Source organism: Sturnus vulgaris, chromosome 1 (assembly GCF_052056855.1).
Source record: "Sturnus vulgaris isolate bStuVul1 chromosome 1, bStuVul1.hap1, whole genome shotgun sequence".
Classification (NCBI taxonomy): Eukaryota; Metazoa; Chordata; class Aves; order Passeriformes; family Sturnidae; genus Sturnus; species Sturnus vulgaris.
This window is the reverse complement of record NC_142243.1, coordinates 38,590,016-38,617,607: the sequence shown is the minus strand read 5'-3', so window position 1 is coordinate 38,617,607 and position 27,592 is coordinate 38,590,016. Positions and strand designations below refer to the sequence as shown.

At 36.8% G+C, this 27,592-nt stretch overlaps 1 protein-coding gene across 3 annotated transcripts in view; it reads left to right on the top strand.

The window, feature by feature from the left end:
* ZNF385D (zinc finger protein 385D) overlaps nucleotides 1-27,592 on the top strand; it is a 408,449-nt gene that overhangs the window by 111,194 nt on the left and 269,663 nt on the right. The gene's annotated exons all lie outside the window — the stretch shown is intronic.

Here is a 27,592-nt window from a genome sequence, read left to right as displayed (position 1 = left end):
TATGCTAAGTATAAAAGGCCCTTCATACTCAGGAGAAACAACTTTGCATTTCCCTTCTGCTAGAAACTGAGAGGAAGTCGTCAGGGTCACAGAGCACTCTTGAGTTTACCTGTAGCCCTATATTACGATTTATGTTATTACCATCTTGATTCAGCATGATTGCAGAGTGCTATAGGTTTCTCTTGAATTTGTGTATTCCTATGTGTAGTAAGAGTTTCGTTTATTGTTTGATCCAGTTCTAGTCTATTTGGTATCATTAGATCTCTAGCTCAATATTTTGTTAGTTGTATCTGTGGTCTGGTTTTTGCTCTGCCACTGATTTTACTCTGCACCCATTGCAGTGGTATTGCTGTGCTCCTTCTGTTCTTCTGTAGTGCTTGCAGTGCTGGAATGCTCATCTGAGATCACTGTTAGGTATCAGCTTTGGGCCAACGCTATTCCTAAGAAAAACCAAAACCCAGGAACATATTTGGGAGAATTTTTCTTAAGTGTTCCCAGGCTTCTCATCAGTGTAGATGGTCAGGCAAAGCCCAAATTTCATGGTACCAGCAAGTTGAAACTGCTTTATGGACTGGCAGAAATAAAGCCATGAGATTGCCAGTGAAGTGCAATGTACTGTGAGTTCAGAGGTCCTGCCAGAGGTCCAACAGCTGAAGTGATAAAGATAACAAAAGCATTGCATCTTGCTGTGAGAGGATAGTAGAATTGATTTAGGTATGTCCCCAGAAGTTCACTCTTTCAAGAACATTCCAGACAACGAACATAACAACCCCCAGATCTCAAGCTAACCTGGATACAAGAGAAGAGTGTGTTGTTTATTGCAGTTTTTTTCTTTTTTTTTCTTAGAGGATGAAACCAAAATATTACTTGACTGTTTTTCATGTATATAGTTGGTGGTGCATTTTTTCTTATACTTTGTTCTCTCTGATTGATTTGAATATGTTTCATGTTTTTTGCATTAGCTTTTGCCAAGTAGAATACATCTAGAAAGAACAGTTGTAACCAAATATTTGATATATGAAAATCATTTAGAGTGGAACAAATCCCTCTGTTTTTGTCTGTAGACAGAAACTCTTCATCTCCTTTAATCTTGTGATAAGGTAGTCTACTCTTAAATGGATAGCCTAATACCCTAAAAAAAGGTGTCTCTGTGTGTGCTTCTCATATTGATTTGAATGAATTATGAATTTATATGGGTTGTTTTCTATTTGACTCTTAGACATAAGATTTTTAGTTTGAAGCTGCTTTCATTGCTTATAATGACATATTAGAGTGTAACTGACTCTCCACTTAACTTTAGTACCAGAAATAATGATCAGTTTAAGTCAGACATAAATTCTGCAAAGTCTAGTTTTTAATTTGGTTCTAGCATTTCTTTTTAACTCAATGTGTGCCTGTCCATAAACAGATTCAGTTTACTAACACTATAAAAACTTTAGAGTCAATCAGTAAACACAGAGTTAATCAATGCAAAATCATAGCAATTGATCTCTTCTAAAAATATCTTCAAAATTATCACATATATATACCTCAATTTGCATGAGCTTTGGGGATTTTTTAGAAAGGGAGGCTGCTAGTAATAAAGCAGAGAAAATGGTAACTTAGAACCAGTGCTGTGACAATAGTAATACCTTACTTTTACAGCAATTTTGAGTATAAAAAAGCACACAGATTTAATTAAAAAAACCCAAAATACAAGTGTATGCATGACGTGCAGGAAGAAAATCAATGCAGCCATTTGACGTGCAGTAAAAATGTAGATCTGTAATAAGTATGAGCTCCTAGGTCAACCTTAAAAGTTCATAAAACCCAGCTGTTGACAGCTTGTAGCTTGTAACTCATTTAAATGAATTGTATGATACTAACTCTTAATTTCACGAGTCTGTATTTTGTTCTCTTTTTCACAGGGTCTTTGCCTCCTTCAGAGCAGCAGGATAAGCAGTGCTTGTATTTAAAAAGGAACTAAACTCTCTCTGTTTTTCCCATTTGTCATAGTAGTATTTTAAATTAACATGCTTAGGAATATAGTTCAGGCATTTTTAAATTCCAAAATTGATGACAATACCAAGATCAAATCACATCTAATTCTTACCTTCAACTGATTTGAATGTTTATCTTAGTATATTTTGCTATGTCTGTGAGCTTACAGTAGAAATTAAATTTATGATTAATGGGCTCGATTCATTGGGTTGGCTTCTGAGAAACAAATTACATTTCACTGTGGTCAATTTGTGGTGTAAATATATTAAGTAGGTTGTTGATGCCAAGGGTTTACAGCTGTTATGACAACAAAAGAAATTAAAGATATCGTGAGGAAGACATAATGGGCTTCACTGAGCACCAGATACCCTTCTGCTGACTTCTGTAATTTTTGTTGCAATTTCTGCTTTCAATTGATAAGGCAGGGGGTGATTTATGGCCAATTTTAGTTAAGGAGCAAGTGGAAGGTACCAGTAGTAATCAGAATGGGTTGGGCAGAGAACATTTCCACCTTTATAATAGCTTGAGCTGCATTTCTGTGTGTCTGTAGAAGTGGTCAAAGTCCTGGATGCTTCAATATTCTGTCCCACACGTTTATGGTGAAGAAACCACAGGAAGTCGCTGGGAGCTGCTGCTCTTCCATGGGGAGATGGGTACAGGTGAGGAGGCTCCAAGCATGCTTGTGCTCATCACTGGTCTCTGCTGATCTCCGAGTTTGGATGCTTACTTTTGGTCTCCATTCCTTCATTGACTAGCTTCTATTACCCATGCTATTAATAGGATGTCAGCCTCTATTAGTAAACTTCAATAACGTTAAAAAAAAGGGGGCATAATATTTTGGAGTTGTTAACCTCTTTCATTTTTGTTTCTCAGTGTCCTTCTCTGTCTTACTTACCTGCATTTTCTTCAAAGCATGGCACTTCTTTTTGATGTAGAAATAAGAGAAATAGGCAAAGAAATAGGAAAATGATAAAAATGTTAAGATCCAATGCAAAATAATTGAGGGGTTTAAAGAAAAATCGAAAGAATTTTGAAAGGAAGTTAATGTTTAAGTTATTTCCCATGGGTAACATTTTCCACTTGGCAGGAAACATGAAAAATAAATGTAATTTGTAGAATTGGACTGGCAGTATAGCATAAGACACTGTACTTCAGACCTGATTATTCATGTGTCTCTATGCTTGGTCTCATTTGGAGTTTAAGGGTTAAAATTGTAGTTATATAACCAGCTATCTTATAACAGTTTAGCATGTGAACAACAGGAGCCAAAAATATGGATGATTGATTTAGTACCTTATTACATTACATTTGTTACAACTGTCCTAAGAAATAAACTCCATGCTGGCAAGAGGTGCCAGATTGACAGCTCTGGAATCTTATTTATCCATCAAAAATGAATGTTTCTGACAGCAGGAGTTTGAAATCTCTCTTACTTCCTCAGAACTCAGCCTGGCAGGACTCAGTGCAGAATATAAGGAAGCAATTTTGTCCTCAAACCATTTAAGCCTTGTTTCTCTGCAGAGGCTGGAGAGGGAATTTTTTTGCCCTGCATAGGGAAGACACAGCTGCTTGACAGGTGCTGAAGTTGTGAGAGAGAAGAGCACAGGATTATTACTGTGAGTGTGATTGCTGACTGTGGAGCAGAGTGAGAAGGTGTCCAGAGCTGCACCTGCATCCCAACCCATGGTGCCTTCCACAGTCCATGCAGGATGGATTGTTCACTTACAAAGGGACTCCCCATGCAACACCGTCAGGCTTTGGGGAGGGTGAGGGAGAGAAGTAGGGGAAAAGAATCAAGGTCGGGGGTCTCCTATTATTTTCTTGTGTACATTGATGCCCTTGTGCTCTTGGTACTGTAGAGAAGAGGGCAAAACGCTTCTGCATATAGCTCACTGCAGCCAAGCTGGACTTGTCTTGATTTTAAGAATAAGCATTTGTATTCTTATGTGTGAGACAGTATGTAACCCCTTCCTTAAGCTAGTATATTTCTAATATCATAGTTTCTTTAATGGCAGAAAAATATTACCAAGTTTGACCTAGAATCTTTGACTTGTTTTTATGTATTCTAGTGGTTTACTTCAGGATTGCTTTTTCTGTTCATACTCTTCTATTTCAGTTTTGTGTGCCCCTTTTTCACGGTACTTTCATCCTGCGCAATGCAACTGTGTGGGACACTGTGAATATGAATTGCAGCAGTGCAGTCTTTGATACAGGTGCCTCCCAATCAGTCGGCATTCTTGTAAAATGAAAACTCTTTCAAAAAGTATTGAGAGATTGTCTTGACTGCCAGTGTCTGTAGAGCACACAGGAGTTGTGCTTTGAGTATTCTGTGTCTCTGCATATCCTACTGCTATACTTGTGGAACAGACTATTGGCCTTGAGTTTTGTATCCTGTCCAAGCAGAATAATGCAGAAAAGAGAAGGAAGGAAATTTAAATTCTATCAGTTATTTTATCTGATCAGCTAAAGTTTGAAAAAAGTTTAGAAGAGCCTTTAAGATTACATTTTCAAACATGAATGATTGAGATGTGCAGATAACATGGACTTCAGATAAAGCTTAGATGGACTGAAATGTATTTAGTTCTGTGATAGTACTAGAGGAAATTGATGGAAAATATTTAGATTAAATAAGGATTAGATAAAACTGCAAAATATATTAAGGCACGAATCATAAATTGTCAGAATGGAATAGATGACTGCTGCCGATAAGTTATTATTTATTGGATCTACATATCAAAAATGTGCAGAGAGTTTTAGAAAATTTAATTTTGCATTTTTTCAACAGGATTTTAAGTGCATGAGAGTCTCACCCAGTACATCCCAGAATCCTTGACATTTCATCCTGAGCTTTACTTGCACTGCAGTAGTGCCCAGGGTTGTTCATAATAAAAACTTGGTGTTTGAGGTACTGGAGAATAACCAGCAGATTTAAATCAGGAGTTTGTTTTGTAATTTGGCTCCAATCAATAATTCATTTTTTTTTATTTAAATGCTGTCTTTTCCATAAAGGCCATTTGTCTCTCCCAGAGCTATAGTAACTTCAAAGGGTTTGTTATCATTAGCAAAGCTTGGATAGAAACAGCCAACAGGATGTGGAATGTTTGTTCAGCCTCTCTAATTCCACAAGGGACTAAACACATTTTGTATTGAAATACAAGAGATGATGATATAAGATGAAAAGAGGAGAGAACACAAAATATATTCCTCACATCTTTTGCACTAAATATGTCAAAGCATTGCTAGTCATAATTGAATGTAAATGTAAGACTGAATTCAAGATTATTGGTTAAATTCAAAGTTGAATGGAAGCCAATTAGACTGATTTTTTTCGACTTTTATTTGTAGTTTTTTTAGCTTTTTTTCATTAAAATGTAGCATGCTGTATTGTTGTAATATAATACAGAGATTGTTAAAGATGAGTATTGCTTGAAATATATTAGAATGATATATACATAAATTTCAGGTTTAAATTTCTTTTGTTCACTGTTCTCCTGAGGAAGAATTTTTAACAATTTTAGGAACAAACCAGTAGAAAAAAATGACTGTTGAGACTTTAATTGCTCAGTGATAAGAGTGTCTGTGAGGAGAAAAGTAAATTCTTTTGGAGAAAACTCCCTTGCTGAGAAGGAGCAATCTGAAGGGGCTCAATGAATAGTTTCTTCATCATATTCCACTGTTTAATTGGGACAATTACCTCTCAGAGTTAAAATGGTGCAGTTCTCAGTGCAGCACTAGCTTTTGCAGTTTCACTTTGTTACGTGCAAGCATGATGGCAATGGCAAGTGCCTTCAGCTACCAGTGTAATCTTTAGAGTTATTTTGGAGTGGTACTTGTTTGCCTGCTCACTTTTCTACGTTTGTGCCTAGGGATTATCTCCTAGTTTGAGTCTATTTGAACTCACTGCTCCAGGCAAAGAGAAATAAAACTGTGGACATCTCTAGATACTCAGGCTGTTAGCATCTAAGAAGGCTGGTGGACTGGAGAAGCCGGACACTACTCTTTTGCTTGGAGAAGAAAATCCAGGCTCCATGGGAACCTGGAATAGTAATAACCAAAAGAGGTTTCAGAAAACTTATTTTTCTCTCTCTCAAAAAGAGTTGAAGAAAATTCAGGTCGTATAGCATGGGATCAAGAGTAAGATTACTAAGTGTGTGAAAAAAATCTCCCAATGTAGCCTTAAAAGTTAGATTTTTGAAAGGAGGAATACCATAACAAGAGTTTGTATATATTTTTCACTGTATTCTGCTAAAGCTCATTATTTCTGGCTTTTTTTTTTTTTTCCCAAATTTATGAAGAGGGAAAAAAATAATCAAAAAAGGGAAAATTATTGCCTTTTAAAAATTTGTTCCAGGCATTTTCAAGGACATGCCTTGACTGTGCAAAAAATCTGTCGTTTCTACCAAGTGAATGCTTGAATGCTAAGTCATTTTGTTTCTGGACAGTGTTTTAATATATTATTCAGTTATACTTTCATGGATTTTTTGTGATTTCTCCCTAAATGATGATTTCTCTGTTGAGTATGTTTCAAGTTTTTGTGTCTGTGAAACTAGAGATATCTGGTTCAGTACATTAACTTCTTTGTTGGGATTATCAAATGTAGTGCATCTGAGCTCTTTGCGTCCATAAATACTCAAATTGCAGCATGTGAGTCAGGTAGGAAAGGGGTATTTCCTCTTTTTTACAGGTAAGGGAATGAGGCACAAAGAAATGGAGAACTCACTGTTAAGGAAACTTCTGAGTCTGCCCATTCTCTGGACTCTCTGGCAGTCGCATTCCCAGCTCAGACACTTTCACTGCTGGGACCGAGGTTCCCTTCCCTGTGGATGGCTCCAGTGACCCAACAGGTGCCTGCTTGACTCCCTGCACACCCCACACTCACACTCTCAGACCAGGTCTCCCCACCTGATCCACCCCAGCTTTCCCAGAGCAGAGCCTCAGATGACTCTTTCCATAAAGCCATTTATTCATGGTGCAGCAACACAGAAACAGCCCCAGCTGGTGCCTCTGGGCAGGACCCTCAGCAAAGAAACCCAAGGATTTTATACCCTCACTGTTTCTCTGTGCTCCAGTCTCGCTCTCCCTCTGAGTCTTTGGCTCCTGCCCCTCTCCATGTCCATCCACCTTGCTGGTGTCAGTGGTCTTCATCTAGTTCATTCTCCAAAAGATCGGCAATTTCCACCTCTGCTGTATCTCTGTATCCATTCACCTGGCTGAATGTATCTTCATTCCCTTTGTTATTCCAAAGGATTGGAGTTCATGGCCTCCTGTCTCAGGCTCCCGCTCAGAGCTCAATCTGCATTTCAATCTGCATCCCAATCTGCAGTTTGTAAGCCCAGCTACCTGCACTGGGTGTATCCTCAACGTAGCTCTTCAAAGGGACCCTACTATATGAATCCCATCGATTTCACAGGGAGATAATCCTTTTGAAAATGGCCATCTGATGTGAAGAACTCACAAGAGGTCCATGGTAGACTGAGTTAGAAACCTTAGTCTGCTAACTCTTGCCCTATTCTCCTGACTACTGCCTTGCCTTTCTTCTAGGGATGTTTTAATGTTTTTTCTTTTGTCTCATATTTCTCAAAGACAAAAGAAAGACTTTAGTGGTGTCTCTGGCAGAAATAGTCGGGGATAGGGAGAGATATGAGAGAAGCAGGGAGAAAGAAATTCTTTCTTAGTCCCCTTTTATTTTCATTCTGACACACTAATCAAACTGGTAGTCTTCTGCAGAAGTGTATGCCTGAATACTTCCGTCTTTGTCAGAGTTAATTTGGCTTAAGTGTCAGGGCAATGCTTTGCAGTGGTTAGTATACTTAGTATTTCTGTGACCATGAAGCAACCTTCTATAAATATATTACAGCAGTTGTACGTGGCTGTCTGAAGAAGTATGTCTATGAAGATTTATTTGCAAATGTCCTTTCACCCTTTTCTTAACAAGCAGCTTTCAAAGTCTGTTTATATTTTTGGCAGCTTTCTCTCGGGGCTGCTCACATTTCAGAGAGCAGGTGACTTGCATACTTTTTCTTTATAAATTATGAGTAAATTACATTGTGGATCCAATATAGAGCAATCATAGTTGCTCCATGCTATTAAACATGCTTTGAATTTCTGGCTGTTGTTTATGAGTAGTTTTTTTTTTTCTTTTAATTTGTGTTTATTTTTGAGAGTTGAGGTTTTATGATTTAGGTTTTTCAAAGTTTGTTTTGTTGGTTGGGTTTGTTTTTATTTTCACTTGGAGTCCTCAAGAGTAATTTTAGTATGTTTAAAATGATGTTTTCAAGCAGAGCTTCTCTTCATGTCTTTTGTTGTATTTCGTGTGTATTTTCTGAAGGTGATAATTCTCCTTTTTTTATTTAAAATAATGTCCAGTAATTATTCCTTGTTACTAAAGGAGAACACACAATGTTTGCTAATAAATGATACATGCGGGAACACACAGGAAATCACAAAGCATCTTACCAGCCCAAGAAAACAAGCTGCTCATTGCTCAACTGATTAAACGCTATAGAATTGATTATTTTTAGGATGGTTTTTGGTTTGCATTAAGTCCTGAATTATTTGGATAGAACTTTGGGGAAGCAATGTTAACAATCTGCCCTGTTTTGTGGCTCAGTGATGGAAAGTATTTGCCTTGTGGTGCCCATGGCTTAATTCCCTGTTGGAATCATCTGCTTGACTTTGTTGAAATTATGCCAGTGGATGATTTGGCCCCCTGATATTCCAGGAAAAAGAAAAATGGCTGGTAAAACCAGCTAATATCTCTGGACTTTAACCAAGTATCTCTTAATGTGGGAGTGGGGAACAATAATATTTTTTAAAGGAGTGATGTGTCTTACTCCAAGGTCTAACAGTGTCATTTTATATTTGTGTACCAGTCAAAACTTATTTCATAAAAGGATTAAGGGCACTGTGTCATTTCTATAACAGTAAGTATTAGAAATCAGAAGGCTGAACAACACAATTAAATAGAAATAAAAGAACAGGTGCTAACATTGGAACAAACTTGAAAAATGTCACTTTGTCACAGTCACCCGAGAATTCAGATGCTTTCTGCAGGCTCCTCCAGCTCCAGAACTTTTGCATTTCCCTTTCACTCTCCAGACATAATGTTTTCTCTTCCTTGCCTAGCCTCTGACCTGTCTCAAAAGGTATTGTCTCCTTTCTATACTGTGATTAACTGCACTGCTTCTGATTGCATATAAGTCATGTTCTACCCAGGAAATGTGGCAGTGTCTGTGGGGAAAGTGGCATCTCTGTGCAGGGCCAGAAAATGTCCAGGAGAAAGCCCTCGACAGTCCCTTCTTTCCAGTTTTCGGGAATCCTCGGGCTTGGCGTGATGGGATTCCTTGTCTCCCTTCCCCTTTATTGTGATAGCAGCAACAGAAGCCAAAATAGGCAGGAGCCAGTCCAGCAAGCCAGGCAGTTTGCTCTCTAGATGGCAGTGATCCTTCTCAGCAGATCCCTCTGCCTGAGGGGTTTCAGTCATCTCTCAAGCCTGTTTTATAGCTCTTCTCCCTTTCTACAGTTTCAGAGGATGAGAGGCTGTGAGAGCACAAATGGCATCTGAAAGTGTCAGAAGGGCATAGAGGGCTCAGGCCATGTAACAGCATTTAAAAATATAACCTTAAACATTCGTTCTGTGTATGCCAATACTAGCTGTGGTATAGTCGTGAGAGATCAGTATCACAGAGATCCCCAGACTAGCAGTTTGCACAGAATTGCTTTTGTTTCCTCTTCAGAGCTAACTTCCTCATAACATGAAGATAATAGCTGTTATCCTGCTATTTTATACCATAGCACAGATACCAATGCTTAATGGAAAACGGTCAGCATGCTGGCAACACTTAGATTTTAAGATGACTCTAGTGGAAATTATCAGCATCTTCAGAAACTTGGAAGGGAAAACTCAGAATTATTTCTACGAAGAAAACTTTTCATTTGTAGACTATCAAAATGATCAAAATAACATCAACATTTTCAGTACAAGTTTCGACTGTGTATAGTAAAAGTATTGATGAGGCTGTTAGTAATATATAAAAAGTCCCTAAGCAGCCGCTGACAGAGTATGTAAAACATTTTGGGCATTTACTAATGACATATCTCGATAGCACACAAACATATATCATAGAAAGGAATGGCTCTCAAGATCTTCATGCACAGAAGCATGAATGAGTTGGGTTTTTAAAAGTGTGCAAATAAGGTTGATGTAATGTTCTGTCCCCCCAAGCTCATATGTGCCTGGTTCTGTCTGTGAATTAACCTTGCAATATACTGCCCAACACCACGTGCAAATGCTTTGCCTTTGACTCAGAGGTTGAATCCAATACGTGATTTGTGGGCAAGAGCAAAACGTCTCTTCCTGACATCATAGCAAATCTTGTATTTCTTACATCCATGGACAGTGACAAAACTGTGGGGCCTCTCATATTATCTTGAACCTGTAACATATCTCATAATTTTTTCCTGCTATTTGTCACATGTTTACCCATCTTTTAGGTCAGTCATTGAGACTGTCAGTTCCTTGAAGTGTCCACCACCGTATTTTGTTGTATGTGTATATATATTTTTCATTCAAAGGCACCTTGATCCAACTGGATCTGCAGTCTAAGTAGCTATTATGCAAATTTTAGTCTTTAATATCCTTGAATAATTGCTTTTTACTAATATTGATTGGCAGCAGTTATCTGTGGTATAGTAGGTTTATAGCCCATGAAAAGGAGAGAAGTAATATTTGAGACAAATCTTTGAAAACACCCTTTTATTTTCTGGAATACATACAAGCAACAAATCCAACATATTTTTGCTGAAATGTAGCAAAAGTCCTACACAAATTCTTTGAATAATTTGCAGTCCCCTCCCTGCTGTTTTCTTGGCCTGGCCAGGCACTCTGAAGTGCTCCCAAATTCGTATGATTAATATTGTAGCCATTATTTTCACTGCAGTGTACTGATAACTTAAATGTAAGTAAAATTTTGTTAAAGTTTTGGCAGAGATTTCAAAATCTAGAGGAAAGGGTTTGAATTTAACTGGAGCTTAAATATCTCCTCATTTACTCCATGCACATCAAATCCTATAAAAGTATGCTTTCCCCAGGTACCTGCCTGGGTCATCTTACCCTGGCTTGTGCTGAGCTCTGTTACACTGCTGCATAGCTTTACGGTTCAGTTTTTATTTTAAAGCTTATGTTCTATATAACTGAGCTGTTGAAAAGATCAGAAGTGTTTTGAAACTGTTCAGGAGGCGAGTCCAGACTGTGCCTCTTTCTGATGACTTCTTAATTCAGAACAGTGTTTAACACAGCCTGCAAGAGTTCCCCTGAGCCTCAAATCAGCATCAAACTGAAAAGCAGCATGGTCAGGGTAACATATTATGTTTCCTGCAGCTTCTGAACACTTATTTTCTTTTCAACTTGTCCTCCGAACAATTGAGTCTCTAAATTGGCATCATGCTAGGCGAGATGCTTAGGAGGCAACATCACTAATAGCATTAAATTGCTGATTTCTCTTATAAGAGATACAAAATAAAAAGGGACTAGGCAAAAATTCAAAAGCTGTCTGATGTTAATGGAGCCTACAGATGAGAAATGTGGAAATAATGCTTGTGACATCATCATTAGCTTTGACTGTCTTTCACCTACCACCATTCTTTGGAAGCAATTAAAACTTGTGATTTCTTGAGAAGTTTTTTTCTATCTTGTGGAAGCAAAAGGATAGAAATGGTCTGGGTGAAAATCCTTCAATGCATTAATTGCCTGGGTCTAATTTGATTGTCATTGTCCAGTAGTTTAGGAAGTTTAAGATTAGGATTTGTTACTTACTTATTTCCTGATCTGCAACCCACATGTTTACCTCCAGCTCTCATTTCCCAGTTCTCTTTGCTCTTCTTGTCTTTCCATAGGAAATAAATGAAGGATTTGTTTCACCTCCACTTCAGGTATAACAAAGATAATTTGACACTGAAAGCTGAAATGAAGTCTTCTTCTATGAGAATTTTGCAGTCAAAGTGTTGGAAGAGGAATTGTAACCCACTGGAGATGGACTAAACTTGCTCGAGATAGTGTTCTTTAAAAAGAATTTTTGTCTGAAAGACAAACTACAGTAAAATGTTGTTTAAATAACTTAGAAAAAATGGTGACATAGCAATGATTAAAAAAAATCTTTCTGAAACGTTTTTTTTCCCCTGTGAGTTTTAATGGACTGTGGAAAAGTATCCATATGAGTTAGGACCTCAGAAATTCCGAGTTCTCCTACACATTTGTACCTCATACCTCTGAATCTTAACATGTAAGAATAGTCCTACTAAACCAGATATAAAATATGTTTGTATGTGGTCAGTATTATTTTTGTCATTTTTGTATTATTTTTTGTCGTTTTGTTCATACTTGCCCATATCTTACTGAGGATTAGAGAAGTAGAGGCCTGTCAGTTTAGCCTCCCATTGTACTTCTCTATGTGTATGCATTTTTCAATACAGTAAAATATTTCCCAGTTGTATTTTGCTATTTTACCAACGTGATTATTTCCACTAATCACAACACTCATACAACAATTTTGCTTCATGTCCCTAGAGTTTAGATATACAAGTAGAATTCATGGGGAGGTAGCAAAATATGAGTAGCAGTTTTTTGGAGAAGCCCCTCCAAAAGGACAAAAGTAATTCTATCTGACGTTTACAAACTGAAAATCTACGACTTTTTTGCTTGTGTATGTATGTGTATCTGAATCATTTAATTCAAATTAGAGCTATCAAAATTAATAATCTAAATTATGTTTTAGTATTCATTCCTTGATTTCATTGGGTTTTTTTTTCAGTTTTGTCTTTCATGGCTTTGACAAATGGTGGTACAAAGGGTTTTGTAATGGTATGGGTAGATATAATTCTGCACCATTTTCCTAATATTTCTTTTTATTTCCCCCCTAATATTCCTCTTTTTATCAGCTGCTTTACTTCTTGTGCTTTCACAATTAAGGTACTCTACTCCTTGTATTTTGAGATACAACAGAAGATGCTCTGCATGTGGACAGCTTCTTGTACTTTTGTGAACTCAATTGCAAGCATTTCACACTGTTTTTTCCTGCTGTGTCCATTGCTGGCAATGAATTCAGTGCTGAGATAATCCAACTTCAATTGCCAAAGTGCTTAATTTTATCTTGTATCCTAATTTTAGTCTGCTTATTGCAACCATGCCAAGAAGTGGATGTGGCAGCACTTGGGTTTGTACAAATAATAAAGAGTCCATAAGTGGTTTTGTTTGGCACATTGGAGTAGAACTTTAAAATGGAAGTAGAATTGGCCCAGGCAGAAAAGAGTAATGTTATTTTGTTAATGATTCTGTGGAGTTGTATAGGATTTGGTACTGTGCATGGGACTGTAATATTGTTTGACTGAATGAAAACAAATGCATTGGAAGACACAGCAAGATTTCATCCTCTGACACTTTGCAGCTCAGGGACTGTCACAGACGGAGTTATTTTCTGTTATGTATAGCACCTTTCAGAGGTGCTGTGTTGGTCTTTTCAGTCCCTCTTTGAACCTATGAAATCCTTAAGCATCCACAGCACTTCTAGGCCAAGGATTTTGGCTGCTTAGCTCTGTGTTATATGAGGAGCCATTTTCTTCCATTCACTCTTGCTGCTACCTTTGAAAGGTCTTAGTATTTGTGTTGGAAAATGCAGTTAAACTTCTAACACAGTTTTTAGGAAGGACAAGCTTTCCTAACTGTGTTCATAAGTTGTACCTTGGATACCTGGGTAGGAGGAGAGATAAATACTGTAATTCTTTATCAATCTTTAGCAGTACTGATATCCTTGCAACATCTCTATGAATTAGGGTTTTATTAAGTAGAAGCTGAGAAATGTTGTGTCGCAGCTTTTAAGATGTCTAGGGACCTAGATAATAATAATTATAATGATGATAATAATGATTATAATAGTGATAATAATGCAATACACTTTCCAAAAGCACACAATTATCTAATTCTCTCATATTTTCATTTTGATTTTCTAAAAACTGATGTCTTATTAGCCATTAAGTATCTTGCTGAAAGTTAACAGGTATTCTGTACTGCACAAGAAAGTTAACACCCAGCTCTAGGATGTCAGAGTAGCATCTGCAGTAGTGGATCATCCTTAGTTTTGGGTACAGAGACAGGCTTTTTGGCTTCTATAAGATACATTCCATTTGGAAGCAGAGTCTTGAATTGGTCCTCATGCCGTTGCTTTCCCAGGGTACCCCCAGCATAACTGAAGCAATATCTGTATCCTGCAATAGATAAGGAACACTCAGAAACAGTAATCTCTTTTGAATAGGAATAAAACCAAACCGATTATATTATTTTAATAAGAAACTTGTTCTATCTCATCTCTTCCACTCATCTAATTTTTAAAAATACTTTTAAAATGTCCAGGTATCTGCCCAGTTTCTGAGGTAATCTGATCATTAAACATGATATGCTTGAAGTCCTTCTTTCTAAGTTCATAAGGACTTAGATTCCTAAATTACTTGTGGCATAGGCTATTTAAGCCTATATTCAGTTTTTGTTTTTCAAAATCATGTTTTAGTAGAAGTAACAGTAACTGCTGTAGTTATCATTGTAGGAGAGTTTTTGTTGGTTTACAGCTGTAGTTATTTGTTCTCCTTTCAGCATGTACAGCTCTGAGTTTTGTTTCTGAAGAAACATAAATAGGTAGTTTTAAAAAAATCCTTGCACAGCTATACAAGTCCTAGAAGAAGCTGTATATTTTTGACATATAAAGTTGTTATGAGATTAAAATAGAGCTTATTGAGAATATTGTGTCATAGTGGCCTTGCCTGAATATTGACTGTTGTATAAATATTTGGAAAAGAGTGCTATACTAAAGAAGTTGCACATGTAGGAGGCACAAAAAAAAGTTGTTTGCAATTATGTAAGTAAATGGCTACTCAAGGTAGAATGAATTCAGGCTTAACTTGTTCATGTATGCAAGGGCACTCGTGACATAAAAAGGAGGAGGTACATTAATATTCACAAGGAAAGAATAATTATGAAATTATTAAGTAGGGATAGTGGGTTATATAACAGGCCTACATTTCATATATTTTAAATTTTTCTACCTTAGTAAAATGCTAAATTATATGTTTTGGCTAGGCACTAGCTGCAAATGGATTGATTCAGACTATTCTTTCCAATTGAGCAGAAACTAACAGAGATTTCATGGGCTAGTATGGAGGGAAATGCTTACAAAGTTCACAGTGTTCCTAAGCAGTACAGGCCAGAGAAAGAAAGTGAGCATGTACCCAAGATTAAAAGAGGAACTTTCATTTTCTGTTCTAGTCAACATTCTGCAGAAGTTGTCAAATGGCAAAGTGAGGGTTGTACTGAATTAAAGAGAAGTTCCAAAAGGGATGTCTGGAAGAAAGAATAATGGCAGTCTTATAGAAGGAATAGTATTTTGGCCTTTTACAATTATTAGCTAGAGTAGGTTCATCTAAAAGCTTCATTGATAAACTCAGTTTTCTATAGATCTACTGTTATTTTATCAGTATCATTTTTAAATTGTATGGAAGTAGCAGAAGTTCTGTGTTTCTCTGCCACTGCTGGCCACGGATGCCTTAAGAAAAACTGCAAATACATTTCCATTTCAGTCTGTCGTGAAAGGACACTGCAGTCTACTTACTGGAAGCCAAGGTCTCAAAGTAAAGGAATTTGATTATTTATCTCCCAAAGGCTGACACTGTAGTTTTGAGGATTGGTGAAGAGCATGAATTTTCTAAGATTAGAAAAAACATCTCTGAGAGATTAGAGGAAGAATATAGGAACCAGCCCTGCAGCTACAGACCACAGCAATTTAAATTTGTAGAACAAGCACTTCCACATGCATGGAAGGGTACTCTTGACATGGAAATTAAAAGGTTCATGAAATATTCCAGAGAACAGAATAATTAAAAAAATAGTCTGAGTTAATTCCTTGTACATTTTTCTTTGTGAAGAGAACAGTCACAGTTTCTAATAAATTCTAAATCAATCAGAGAGACACTATTTAAAAAGATTTTATTTTTTAAAATTTTCCTTGTGTGTGGGTAGTAATTAGGCATTTGATCATGTCCTTGATCCTGGGCAGTCTAAAGCCTTAAAATCAGAAGATATTTTCCTCTAACAATTTTACAATGAATGCTTTTCTTCTCTCCCTCCAAGGCATTTCAGCCTCAGTGGCTGGTCCTTCAAACTCAGTTTCTGTAATTTTTCAGAGTATGCTGCTGAAAGGAAATGTCAACCACATTTTCTGTTGAGGTTCATGACTGTCATATAATATTAATTTTTCAACAGTACATAAGGACGCTACAGTTGAATTTAAAGAATAATCATTTTGATATAACATCCTTCTGTCATAGCCAAGAAACCTTAACATATAGAAGGTCTTTTATCTTTTTATGAGAAAAAGAAAGACTTGGGCTTTCTCCAGCGAATCACCACGTTAATGCAGTATTGCCATGGGGCACTATATTGTCTTTTAAAAGCAAATTTTGCTTTTCATAGACTCATGTATGTTGGAAAAGACCTTTGAGATAATTGAGTCTGATCAGACATCCTATACTGTGAAGTCCAGCACTAAACCATGTTCCTGAGGGCCACATTCTATTAGATTTGCGTGACAAGGTTTTGGTACTGGGGGCTACAGGGGTGGCTTCCAGGAGGATTTGCTGGAAGCTTCCCCATATCTGACAGAACAATTTGTTATATATTCTCTCTCCTGTCCAGCTCAGTAGGGGAATGATAGAGAAGCTTTGGTGAGTGCCTGGCATTCAGACAAGGTTAGCCCACCATGCACATCTACATTATTTCAAAATTCATTTGTAACATTTACAGTGCATTTCATACTAGTTTTTAGAAAATATTTAAAGTCAAGCTTCAAACTTCACTCAGCTATCTAAAGAGTTTCCCATCAAAAATATTGACCAAGTGTACTGGAATATTTAATTTCATTTTAGCTGTTTATTTGAAAGATCGTAAAAATTTGTCTTTAGTTCAAAAGAGAATCTTAAAAATAATTTGAAACTTTGTGGGTTTTTCTAATCTTATGTTACTGTATTCCTTGATCAGAGAACAATTCTGTAGCCTGGTGGAGGGGTTGCTCATTCCCATCTTTCAGTCACAAAATGTCAAAACCATTTTAATGAGCTCATTCTAGGGGTCTGTGCTGAAAGGACTGCCTGTCCCACGATGGACTGTTGGTAGTTCAGTGGTTGTAGAACTCTTCTGGCAGTCTTGACAACACAGCATCAGGATTTCTCTGAACTAATGTTTCTAACATCCCCAGGGACTGCATAAGTGTTTTGGAGAGGTGTCTGAGCACCAACTATCAGTATGGGCACTATTTCTATTGCCCTATTTTGTTGTCATTTCCAGCTAAGCCTATGAAGTCATTGCCAAAACATGGCAATGCCATGTTTCTGATACAGTGTAAGGAAACTTACACTTCAGATATTAATTTTTGCATTTGTATCTATCTGAATTATTTAGCAAATATTATTTTGATGTAAATTGTTCATTAAAGAAAAATAATGGCTGTGAAATTGTGTGCCACAACTTTTCTAAAACCTATTTTCTTTCTAGCTGACGTATGCAGAGATCCTAGAAACTAAGGTACTCAAATCACTATTGGGTCTTGAAAATTGTTTCTTGTTTCTTTCATGCTTAGTACATCTTGGAATTCTTCCTAGTGTTGGCAGTGCATTAACAGTTCTTTATCTGTGCAGAAAAAAACGACGCATTACTCTGAGGTTAAATCCTTCAATTCAACCCTTAGTTAATTCCTTGAATAAGTAGTGAATGAGAGCTTTCAGAAGATTCGCTGAAGTTCTATTCACCTAATTTTTTTTTTCCCTTTTCTAAGATTCAGCAGGTTTCCAGAGAGGACTATAGAATGTAGCACAGTGTTGGCTCTTCAGGGAAAATATTTCTCCTGTGAAACTTGTAATATACTGTTTCCATTTTCAGATTCCCTAGTAAACATCTAATTGCACCTAAATCATGATTTTTTTTTATGGAAGGCACTGTAAAGGCTCAGGCAGTTTTTGTGACATCCACTGAGAAGCTCTTTAGCTTAGCAAAACTAGTTTTGAAGGATATTTTACCTTGCCCAGGTAATGCAACCTACTATGTGCTTGTGTATTCAATCAAATCATCATGAATCTTAGTTGTACAGAGATGTTTATGCTGGCAAACTTGTTAATTGTCTATCATTTCACTGTCTTTGCTAGTAAGTCTTCTGGCTGTGGGATATATGCAATTCAGGCAAAATGAATTGGAGATCCTTAAACCCTGTTTTCTTATTTTCCTATGCATAGCACAAGCATGCAATGTTATAGAATTACAGAATAATTTAAGTCAAGGATTAGGAAAAGACCTATAAGTTCCTTGAGTCCAACTGTCAGCCCACCAGTAAACCATGTCCCTAAGTACCACATCTACATACTTTTTAAAATGCCTTTAGGAGTGGGGACTCACTTCCCTGGGCAGCCTGCTCCAATGCTTGACAACACCTTCTGTGAAGAAATTTTTCCTAATATCCAATAAATAAATTTTTCCTAATATCTAATAACCTTCCCTGGTAGGGAACATGAGGTTGTTTCCTATTGTTTATCGCTTATTACCTGGGAGAAGAGACCAACTCCCACCTCGCTCCAGCCTTCTTTCAGGCAGTCAGAGGAAGCAGTCAGGCCCTCCTCAGCCTCCTTTTCTCCAGGCTAAACAGTCCCAGCTGCCACAGCTGCTCCTCATATGGTTTGTGCTCCAGAGCCTTCCCCAGCCTGATTGCCCTCTTTTGGGACATGCTCCAGTACCTCAAAGTCTTTCTTGTAGTGAGGGGCCAAAATCTGAACACAGGATTTCAGCTCAACAGTGCTAAGTACAGAGGAATGATCACTGCCCTGGTCCTGCTGGCCACACTATTTCTGATGAAAGCCAAGATGCCACTGGCTTTCTCAGCCACTGCTGGGCCCACTGCTGGCTCGTGTTCAGCCAGCTGTTGGCCAACACCCCCAGAGACAGAGAGTCTATAAAGGCTTTTGAAAAAATGAGATACAAATTCATGGTGAAGTCTGATTTTTAATCTAAAACCAATTTCTAAACCCATAATGCTTGCTTGAACTTTATATATGGTTAAAAGGAGAAGGCAGTTTTCTGTTGTGAAGATAGTAAAACCAACTTTGATAGTGTTACAAATTGTAAAACTATGACTAAGGGCACAGAGAATGGTATTAGCTGTGCCATGTTATTGCTTAGATGAGCTAAAATAAAGGGCCATATTGTGTGACCTATCAGTGGTATTAGGCATTTTATCTGCTTGCTATGCACTTGAGTTCTAGACCTTTATTAAAGATTGTTTACAGATGTTATTGAGGGCCACTGTGTTTATTTGTAAAGCACTGACAGGATGGCATTAATGTCCCTAAACGTAAAAGAAAGGAAAGAGATGAATTTTAAATTCGTGGTATAAATGCAGGAGGAAGTAAGACAGATATAAAAAAACTCATACATTCTTCCTTGCCAAGAATCTTTCTATATGCCAACATGTTTGCCATTACTTTAACAGCTTCTATCAGAGTAAATTGGAAAGGAAAAACATAAAAAGAGTAATTCAATGCACAAAATGCTTCCTAAGAGTCATGTTAGGCACTGGCTCTGAATATGATCTTTGCTTTCTTAACATGTTTAGTGCTTTGATTTATGTTAAGGTTATAAGGATGCTAAATGGTGATGGAGCATTTTTGATCATGGACATCATTGCTCTTGATAAAACACTGTAAGTATGACTTAGGTACAATGGTGCAGACATTGTTTGTGATTTCCTTGTGTTTATAGCTCCTTTTGTCTTTGTGGCTTCTTCTTTTCCACCAATCTGCTCTTAATATGAATGTAGTAACTTCCCATGAGCTTGTTCTGTCTCCTGAAACCTTTTTGACTAACAGATTTTGGTAATAGCCTTAATAAGCAGGAAAGGTCAGAAGCACCAAAAGATGTTTCATCTCTTTAATAATCATTGAAAATTCATGCACCTTGAAAGAAGTACTTGCATTCATGGCCAGTGTGTAATTCAGGATCAGCAATCTCTATTTTGATCAGGCAAAATTAAATTAAGAGTATATCCTAGTTACTGACTGTTTGTGGCCTTGTGAAAGAATTTGAGATCACTCATTTGAAAATAGCTTGCATTAGATTGGTCACTTTGTAATACTGCTCTTTGGTCAATATTTGTAAATACTGATTTTGGAACACATTTTTTTAGGGGGGCTGGTTTTGAAAGTTTTTCTTATCTGTTTCAAAAAGATCCAGCTAAAAACTACATTGTCCAAACTACAAATGGTCCATACTCTGTTTCAGCTCAGAAAAACTACTGACTATAACTAGAGTGGTTCAATAATAGTTTTTCTTAAATATGAATTCTCTTATTTTTTTTTTTAGCCACATATTTTACACTGTGTCCAAACTGGAAGGTTTAGCGGGGTTTTGCAAGTTTTTTTGTCCATAACAGCTTCCTTGAAATTTAGTTTACTACTCGATCATTGACATCCTCCAAACCATGACAAATTAAGATATTTTTGTGTGACTTGTTGAAGACTCTTTTAGTCTGCCTGCTGCAGAGCTGCTATGAAAATACTTGCTTAATCAAAAGATTTCTGTGCCCTTGGGTGCAATATGTCACGAGTTGTGTTTCATTACTAATTCACGCAGTTTCTGGTGCCGGAACATCTGCTCCAAATTTGGAGAGATGTAGAAAATTCACTATCCAGTAATTGGATAATAAAGCTTCTGAGCTTGAGATAATTGCTAGTGTTAAACTCTAAATTTCTTTTGCTGCAGGCCAAATCCTCATTCAAATCCTTGACCCATCTTTCCGATTAATTAAATCACTTTGATTTTTACCAGTACTGTATTGCATGTTAGTAACTCTTATTTTAATAATTTAATAATAGCTGATGATTTGTGTTACCCTATTTATTGCTGTTGTTTGCTACTTAAACATAAATCTAACTACACTTAGGTTTGTTAGAAATATCTGGTACTTCTACACTCTCTCAGTGTGTAGAGTAGTTCTGCTCTTTAGTAATTTTTCCCCGTGAATTTTAAACAGAGAGATACCAATTCTCCCAAATTATATTTATTTTTCATTAAATTTTCCGTAATTTTTTTCAGGACAAAGAATATAAGATTAGCTTTTTTTGGCAAACTATGCGTGAGTCAAAAATTATTTTATTGGTCTTATAGCAGCTGAAATGCTTTTGGAATAACAAGCTGTTTAGAATCAGTAGTAAAATTAGTGGTAATTAATGGACTTCCTAGATATTTTCAGAGATACCAAACAACCTTGTTGTCGCTGAAGAACATCATAAAACCATATAGAGCAAATTCAGTTCAACGGATTGATCTTGGAGGAGGATTTGTTAATTTTTCACTAAATGGTCTGTGCTAGCAGTGAATATTGTAGTAATATAAAGTTTGCAGTATTAAAGTTTGTTTTAAATAGACTTCAGTGTTGTTTCCTGCGGGGCTTCTGAAAATGCTTCTGAGAAAAGTAGAAAATGAGAGCAGAGAAATCCTGTGGGGAAGAATAAATGTTCGTTAGAAAAGGACTCCTTGCTGTAGTCCACAGCAATATTATAAAAATTGCTTTGTTCACTGGAATATTGAGTTGTTCTGAGCATTTTGTTTCCATTTCTTCCTTGAGGTGTCCTAACTGATGTTTCTGATTTCATCAAGATTGTCCCTCCTTATATACTCTTTCTAAAGAAAGGCTAAAGGCTTTCTTTAGGCAAGAGTAACTCATTGACTCTCTCACTGGTTTCCTGCTTTTTTTACCAAGGCTGATAATTATTTTAGTAACAGATGGTAGCTCAATAATATTTAGTCACTAAGGTATCTCCCCTTAGTAGAAGAGAAAAGGACTTGTTTTTCTTCCCAAAGGGCAACTATTCTAAAAACTGTCTCTGTCCTCACCTGAGGTTTAAGGATATGAAAATTCATTCAGATCACAGTTATCTTTCCTGGTATCTTCCTTGACTAAAAGTATGATGAGCTGAACTGAAGTTTACAGAAGCAATTGGCAAAAATGGCTGGCTGTCTACCTTGAAGCCATCTTGTTGTCCCTTGTCTTCAGGAAAACGCAGTGAGAGTTTTAATTACATGTACACTTCAATATTATGTAAGTAAGTAGTAAGTGCTGTTGCTTTCCTTATGATAAGGAACATGCTTCCAGAACTACTCAATTCTGTCTTTTTTCATCTCTCAGGGGGAGGCTTGCCAACCAAGCCCAGGAGCTCTGGCATGTAGAGGATATCCCCAGTGGGTGCTTATTACTGTCACAGCCACCTGGGACAGTAATAGCCGTGAACTACATTAGTCTTTGCTTCAAGAAATTTGTACAGAAGCGAGGATGTTACCTTAGAGAAGCTCACTGTTAATTAAATCTCAAAATATAGGGAAAAGTTTAGGCTTCTCAAAGTCGGCAGATTTCCTTGAGAAAACCAAACGTGCTGTCTTTCAACCATCACTCAGGGCCATGCACTCTGCTCAGCTAAACCTTGCAGAGACCCATGGTACACAACATAGCTAATTGCAGTGGCTTATGGGGGGGGCATTGGCTGATATATTTTATTAGTTGGTGTGCTTATATTTGAATGGAAAGAAATTAATTTGAAAATGCAGAACATCATTCTCTGGTGTGTAGCAGATCTCCTGAAGTATTAGTGTCAGTAGCAGCAGTATTGATTCTGGATTTAGACAATTGTTGTAATGCAGTGTAGTAGATCCCAAAAATAATACAGTGGACAGCAGGCAAGAAACTGTTCTGCCTCTCTCTGAAATGACAAATTCCCAGACAAATTGATAGTACCAGATCATTTCAGGGAGGTTGGACTAGAAGACATTTAAAGGTCCCTTCAAACCCAAACTGTTCTGAGATTCTAAGAAAAAAGTATTGGAAGATCAATAGGAATATTATCATTGCCATTCTGTAGTCTTCTACATGTCTGAAACTGCTAATTTTTTCTATAAGGATTTTTCTATTAGGATTTTGATAACATTTCCTAGAATTCCTTTAGTGTGAGAAAAATAGACGCTTGTGAAAAATCTGAAAGTCTACTTCAGGGCAAAACATTAAATCTGTGCCCACTAAGAAGGGGCTCACAGCTGCAAACTGTTCTTTTAGTAAGCTAAGCAATTAATAATGTCAAGCTGTTGATTAAAAAGCTGTATGGACCATCCTTGAAAATGGAAGGGACCCATGGTAACAGCTGAGTTCATATATTTTAGATGTCTAAAGTTAGTGAAACTTGTACCAAAATAATAATGAAAGAAAATTATATTCTATATTGCCATTTATAAAGACAACCTTAAGGGGGAAGTAGGAAGTTAAGTAGGAAGCTACAGAGATCCACCTTGCCTATTTTGCCTCAGACTTTTCTAAAATTTTTATTTTTATGGTATCAGAATAACCTCTTTTACTTGAGAGCATTTGAAAAAAACCCAAAAATTCTGTTGTCAGAAGTAATGAGTGACAGAAGAATTTCGAGTCAGACCCTAGCTGGCCATGGTAGTTGAGTTTTAGCTGACCTGGACTTCCTATAAATTAAGGCATGAAACTTCATCCAGTGGGGTTGAAAGAACAAAACTGCTTCCTCCAGGCTTGACACAGAGCTTGTGTGAGTGCCTGTTCCATGTGAACAAGTTTGGCTCCCTGTGTTTAGATTTCTAAGACGTGGAAACAGCTTGTCTGGAAAAATATCCACTTTTTGGTTATTGTAGTACTGAAGAGCATGAACTTGAGGCTGCTTGATTAGCTCTTTATAATAAAGAAAATGCTTTATTGTGAGCAAAATTAACTCATATCTATATGATTTTGCCATTGCAGAGAACCTTCATATACCTGATTTTCCTTGACTACAGTTCTCAGTCTTGCAGTAATCTACCTTTACCCTGCTGTTATAATGTGTTCCTCAGGCTGAGCTCTCTCACACATTTGCCTCTTTATGCACAGCTTTATTAGCATCTCTGATTCTTTTTAAAGGTCTCTAAAGATATAACTGTGTTGTATATCTTTTCCCAAGCAAAATATCTTTAGATTTTAAATCTCTTTAGGCATTGAACTTGCATCCTCAGAAAAGTCTCTTGGGTTATTTTTGGCCACAAAGTGACCATGAAAGAAATATTTTTCCTGTTGCAATGGAATGTATAATAACACATTATTTATATTTCTATCAGTGCAAGCCTGCAACCACGAGTTGTATTTTTTTAAAAAAATTATGCATTAGTCTTCTCCCCAGAGGTGTCTCTCTGATAGGTGGTGAAAAACATTTCACTTTCCTTATTTGATCTGCCTCTCTACACCTCTACTTAAGGGAAAGGATCTATGTTGTCCTTCTATCAGTGTACTTCACATATGTTGTTTTATGAAATCTAGAGAAATATTAGAGAAAATTACCATAGCTCCCCAGGACCTTCATGGCAGGAAGCTATTATTCTATAATAATAAAGGGAACTACACTTGAAAGTAATGCTCCTTGTAAGAAACATTTAAGGATCGGCTTGTGACTCAGCACATGAGTTGATCACATAACTTTTTGTTTTAGGTATTGAAGCAGAGTTCAAGAATTTGAAAGTTGAGCATACTAGGGTGACAAAGGTGCATGTTTCTAGTTTAAAGCAGTGGATGAAGGAAAAAATATCACTTGATGATGGGAAACAGGTATTTTTCCTTCATTATTAAATAGGAAATCATAATATAGGAAGAACCATAAATGTATTAAAAAAAAAGGAAAGAAGAAAAAGTTAGCATTTAATCTGATAGCAGAAAGAGAAATGGATGAAAAAAAGGTATAAAATGTGTCTCTAATGATCAGAAACCAGATTCGGATCTGTGTTTTATCATTTTAAGAGGTAAAAACAAGTATGCTGGAGGAAACTGATGCAAGTCAAGAATAGGGCTGACTATATAATTCCTTGAACAAGTGTGATTTAGTTGTCCAAATGTATTATTCAAGTTCACTAGATATGTTTATGAATTTGTGTAGAATTTGCTATATACTTCTGGCTGAAAAACAATGAACTGCTCTGTCTTGTGATTTTAGATAGTGCTATTGAAGCTATAAGGGGGGAATATATAATCAGGAAAAGAAAACTTTCACCCACCATCTACATTTAGTTACCTGAATGACACAAGCAAACATAAAAAAATTGGAATGTTTTAATTTTGAATCGTATGAGGTACTTAGTGTAACCTGAAACCATTTTATGTTAATTCATAATTTCATCCAAAAAAATTGCCTACTGTACACTGACTTAAAGCAACTGTTTTTTTCTCCTCAGTTTTCAGCTCAGTTAATAGTGATAGGGGACTTTGAAGAGAAGATTTTTGATATAAGACTGAAAAGAATGTTTTGCAGAGAAAATACTTAATATTTAAATTATTCAATATTCCTTGTTTGGGACGATTGTGACAGAAGTAAATGCTCAAGCTGGTAACTAGTTTTCAATCCTAAATTAGAGAAGCAATCCAAACATTGTTCAGAAGCTCACGAGAGCAAAAAGATTATTCTCATCTCTGAAAATATGTTCACTACCTCCCTAGATCTGGATCTTAAATTTTTATTCTTTCTCTTCAACAGTGCTAGAATGCGTTTGAGTTTGATACGTCCCATGTCCCACTGAAGCAGGGCTTGTATTTGTTTTTTTTTTTTTTGTAAATGCATACATATGCTTTTTCTTCTGTCTACCACATAATGAGCATATTACATAATAAGTCTTTTTATAAGGAGTCTTCAAATACACTTTTTCTTGCTAACAGATTGTTACTAAGTTGAAACAGATTCAGAATAAATTAAACCAGTAAATTTTACTTCTGCTTGAGGTCTCAAGCATACATTTCAGATGTTTTATTAAAAAATAAGGTTATTTATTATGGTTATAAAATAATTAGTTAAGATAATTAATAATTACTGTAATTATTTAAAGCCATTTAAAATTAAGATCCAAAACTAGAAAAATGTATTATTGGACATCAGCCAGTGAAATTGCACAAAGGTCATGAACTGGATATCTCCACCTTACTCCAGAGTCTGCACAGCCTTTTTCTGCACAGGCCTTTGTCTTTCAGGAATATTTTATGTCATGCAGTGCAGAATTGGGTATAGGCAGACGAGTCAGATTTTGAACAGTCCATACAGTTTTCAACTGAATTCTAACCAGGAAAACGCTTATTTTGCTGTCTTTAGGCTGAATTTGACAGACATTAAGAGCAAAAGCAAATACTCTTAGCTTCTGTATAATGGTAAGAGCTTTATGTATGAAAATATCTGACCAGCATGTAAGCATTAGAATATGAACTTAATTGATATCTTCATTATATTGATATATTGGAAAATGAATATATTACTTCAGTTCCATATATTTGATATAATAATGCATATTCATATAAATGAACATATTAATTCATATTCACATGCACATAGAAATGCATGTATTTCCCAGGATTAAATTCTAGGGCCAGTTCTGTTAATAGAAATAATTGGAAGCACCTTCAGCAATTTCCTGAAGACACCTGATCATGAGGTTCTATTTCCTCTCTCTTGGGACAAAGTGCCTTGCAGAGGAATATAGTTAGATGGGAGCACTGGTCAGTGATAATTAGGATGAAACTACTATGTCCAATGCTGGATTACACACCTGGGACAGAGTTACATGAGGCAAGAAATCGTGAGATGAGTGGCTGGAGAGCAGCCCTGCAGGAAAGGCATCTGGGAGTCCTGGTCAGCAGTGAGCCCTGTCAGCCCAGCAGGCAGACCCCATCCTGGGGTGCATCAGCCACAGCATCACCACCAGTCAGAGGTGACCATCCACCCTGTTCAGCTTTGGTGTGGCCTCACCACAGACACTGCATGCAGTTCTGGGACCCACCATTTAAACAGGATGTGGAGGTCCTTGAATGCATCTAGAGGAGGTCAACGAAGCTGGGGAAAGACCTGTAAGGAGTGTCCTGTGAGGAGCAACTGGGTACTTTGGGATTTTCTTGTTTGGAGAGTCAGAGGCTGAGGCGTGACCTCATTGTCTCTACAGATTCCTGTGGAGGGGAAGGTCCTGATTCCCCTTCCTTGGGATTCATGGAGAGAACACGTGGGAGCAGTACAAAGGTTTGCTTGGGGAGGTTCAGAATGGACATGAGGAAAGATTCCTTTACTAGAGAATGTCAAACAGAGTAGTTAAACACTGGAACAGTCTTCCTGGAGAGATGGTCAATGCCCCAAACTGGTACAGTTCTGTACTGTTCTATTCATGCTGGTTTTCATGCCTTTTTATTTATTTATTTATTTATTTATTTTTTAAAAAATAATAGTAAGTCTAGAAGCACAATATTCCACAGCAGATATCTCTACAAGTTAGACCTTCAGCATTTAAATGAGTGGTTGTCAGGATTTTAGTTTCTTGGCTAAGTGATGTGTTAGATGTCAAGTTGTATGTCGCTTTTTTGAATTTCCCAGCTAAGAAATAATTCAGCAAGGCTTTTATAGCATTTGCAATGATTGAACTTGAGTGGCTTTCAACAGAAGAAAATCGCTGGCAGATTGTAGAAGTATTAGGATAACC